Source organism: Poecilia reticulata, linkage group LG1, assembly GCF_000633615.1.
Source record: "Poecilia reticulata strain Guanapo linkage group LG1, Guppy_female_1.0+MT, whole genome shotgun sequence".
Classification (NCBI taxonomy): domain Eukaryota; kingdom Metazoa; phylum Chordata; class Actinopteri; order Cyprinodontiformes; family Poeciliidae; genus Poecilia; species Poecilia reticulata.
In genome coordinates, this window is record NC_024331.1 from 31,701,967 (window position 1) to 31,705,666 (window position 3,700).

At 41.9% G+C, this 3,700-nt stretch overlaps 1 long non-coding RNA gene across 1 annotated transcript; it reads right to left on the bottom strand.

Annotated features, from left to right (window-relative positions):
- Positions 1 to 58: 58 nt before the first annotated feature.
- LOC103472802 (uncharacterized) lies at positions 59 to 3,341 on the bottom strand. The gene is made up of 4 exons (XR_534930.2): positions 2,849 to 3,341; positions 2,474 to 2,770; positions 974 to 1,070; positions 59 to 893 (listed from the first exon to the last, which is right to left on the bottom strand). It is a non-coding gene; the product is annotated as an uncharacterized LOC103472802 (long non-coding RNA).
- Positions 3,342 to 3,700: the final 359 nt, after the last annotated feature.

The window sequence follows — 3,700 nt, forward strand, 5'->3', positions numbered from 1 at the left end:
GAGTACCCGGAGAAAACCCACCATGCACAGGGAGAACATGGAGACTCCATGCAGAAAGACCGGGGCCGGGAATCGAACCCAGAACCTTCTTGCTGTGCAGCCCTATATATAATTTAAACTTAGAATTCTGGCTCAGGATTCTGACTTTTTTTCTCAGATGTTTAGTCAGAGTTTTATTTTTTTGGCCCTAATCTTCTTCCATAAGATCGTCACAGTGAACGTAACGCTACAGCAGCTGCATGATGCTGACGCGTCTCTAAGCGATGTTTCTGTTATGCTGAATCTCTGCCACAAAAAACAAATCAAAGCACCAGGCGTAATCACTTTGGGGTGTGGAGGGTTTGGCCCGGTTCTTGTCACTCTCCCTCTTCACCAAACCAAACCTCTGAGGTCTGTTTCTTCCTTTTGGTTCAGGATTAAGGAATCCCTCCGTCTCAAATCAAAAACATGCTCAGACAATTTGTTTCCCATTAGTCCGCACACAAATCAAAGTTTCACGCTCACGACATCATTAATAATGGGCGAAGCGAGCCAGGCCTCTCCCAGATGAAAAACTGAGTCTTATTTGGTCGCAGTCTTGTGATCCTTTTCAATCTTCAACCACTCAATTGTCTGAAATCCTCCTACAGTCACAAGTTTGTTTGACCAGGTATTACAGGCTCTGTTGTGTAACTTTTCTCCTCCATGCAAAGCCGATTCTGTTTTCACTGGCTGCCGCTCAAGTCCCCACATGGCAGCTTCCCCTCGCTACGCAGACACATGCTTGGGGAACAGCTCACTCTGCGCGCCGCAGCTTTCTTTAAGCTGACTTTGATATTCCCGGATTTTATTACGCGGTGACTGCATCCATCTCCTTTGTTGTCCCGGCTTGTCAGCCGTTCACTCATCAAACCCTGGAAACCACAGATGTAATTGAAATTTTTAGAGAAATCTCAGACTGTGGGGGGCCTCGGCTGACTCCTGTAGGTCTCACCTTCCCAAGCCTGGAAACCACCTTGCAGGCGAGGTCACGGCGGAGTCGTTTGGAGGCAGGAAGTGGAAGGTTACCGTTGAACTACTGAAACGCAGACCTGCGGAGAACAAACTTTTAATAGCAAAAACAATTTTTTAAAATAAGAAATAAACTAAGCACACGGTATTTTAATGAAATGAGCAAAGCAGTAGGATTTCTGTAGATGAAAAACAAAAAACAACAACATGCAGTTAACTTTTCATCTTCTGGATTTGTTTGTGTCTCTTCAGTAACAAGAACAGAATATGGCTTAATTACTTAAAATGCCCAGGTTGTTTATTTTGGTCTCCTTTTATTATTAAAAGAAATTAAATTCAAAGTAAAAACCTGAAAAAATACTTTGTGTTGCTTCACCCCAACACTGTTTTTAAATCTCCATCAAATGTCTGGACTGTGATCAACGGCCCTCAGGATTGTTCTGACGGCCACAAATGGCCCCCGAGCCTCACTTTGGACACACAGGATATAGACCAAGATCGTAGTTATTATCTCATGATTGGCTCATAAGAGTAAGCAACCTATCAAATATTAAAGAAAGAACTTAGGAGTGTTAAAAACATAAAATGTTCTCCATTTATTTAATAATCAGCTACTGCCGTAGTTTTACTCTGGGAATGCGTCGCCCTGCTTGTGTTGCCACTTACAACCAAATAAGAATGAAATGTGGAGTAAGCGTGATTAGGCCAATAAGCAATAAATCAATTAATCGCATGATAAATTAAAGCGAGTTACACACTGCAGCTTTAAAAGTATTTTGAAACACGTTTGCATTTAATGTCACTTGACTTCTAAAAAAATAAACTATGTGAATAATATAAACTTTACTGACGACTTATACGTAGTTCTGCCATCTTGTCGGTGTCACTTTAAAAGATCTGGAGGTCGTTAAGGAGCCAGTTTCATGTAAAAACAACGTTTTTTATCTTTACATCATGTTTCCTTGATTCTTTCATGCTCATAAAATGCCTGGGTGGACCTAGCCCCGCCTCCAAGGTGCAGCTCCTCCCCCACTCAGCTCCTTCAGACTAGCCAACAGCAATTAGCAAACACCTGGTGGAACGTCAGCTGAGCTCTTGTCAGAGCAACGCTGGTAAAAACGTCGTTAAAGGGTTAATTAAGGAGCCATGTTATGATGGCTTTCTGAAGGCGGAGTTTAAGAAAGAGCAGGAGCTTCTTAAAGGGACAGACCCAATTTCAAGGCATTAAATTACAAAGTCATGTTTATTTGATATATACCAAATGAAGCTAATGTGGTCACTTGATTTATGTCAGCGGCTCTATGTACTTGGAAAACACATAATACCGCCCCGTTAAAGATTACAAGACAGTTTGTTTGCCTGGAAGAAAAATGTAAAGAAATTATAGCCGGCTTCAGAGTTTTAATCACCGGCTTTGTTGCTTAAAACGAAGCCGTTTTAATCAAAACAACCTGGTAAAACTGACAGGAGCGATCAAACAAACCGGCTGCAGGATCACCAGAGGAGGTGTTTGTACAGTAAGACGGTCTGTTGACAGAGATGTGCAGTATTTGCTGAACATGAGGCGCAGATGGCACTACTGTTGACCCCTTCGTGTGTCTTCCTGTCCCCCAGCTGAACCACAGCGAGAGGGGGCCCTTATCTGGTCAAACTGGGCGGTGGGGAGGGGAAGGCTTTGAAGACACGCTTGTGTGGCGATGTAATCAGGCAGACTGCTGTAGGGCCACAAACACCACCCTCACCACCGCTGCGTGTCACCCCTCTTCACCTTTCTCTGCTTCTGGAAACAAACAAAGAGAGGGACGCTTACGGCGAGGCTCTCCGGTGTTGACTGAGCGGGAAAATCCGCTGGACAAACCTGGCCGGGATTATGCGTCCGGCATCACGTAGAGTCTTTCCCTCCGCCTTATCTCCGGTGTCATCTGGTGAAGAATCTCTGGTTGATAAAACACTTACAGAAACCTGAGGGATTAGCAGCAAATTTTCCACCCTTCACAGAAAAATAAATACAGATTATCAGGAGAGACAACGGCATCCCAGCGGTCCCCCTCGTGTTACCCTCCACATGACACAGATGAAGCCTCACAGATACTGACGGAAAACTAAACATCCAGCTCAGACTGAAACTGCACTGCAAAAACAGAAAATCCACCGTCTTAGTGCACTTCGAATAAGACTAAACTAACCTACAAGTCACTTTCTGCAAGAAACAGAAGCTTATTTTAAGTCACTGACTCCTTAACTTTGATGGGTTAGGGTTGATACTTCCACTGGCAGATCATTTCACTTACAGCACAGGAAAAAGGCCTCATTACATTTAAATAATCTGCCAGGGAAATTTTTCCATCAATATTAAGAAATTATTAGCTCAAAACAAATTAAAAGTTAAGATATTTGTAATCAGGCTAAAAACTAAAACATACTAGGTAAAAGCAACATTATAAGAGTCCCACAACTATTTAAATAAGGATTATTTTAATAAAAATAAAACTTTAACCAATAAATCATATATAAAATGGTTCTAACTACATATTCTGATATTTTCTCACAGTAAAATTCAAGAACTTTTCAAGCATTTTAAAGGTAAATTTTCCAACCAGAGAGAGAAAACTGATCTGAACTGTCCTCATCCACTTCCAAAATAAAAGAATATAACCACAACTTCAACACAGATGTTAAACTTTATTCAACTGCCAAACAGCAAAGTTAA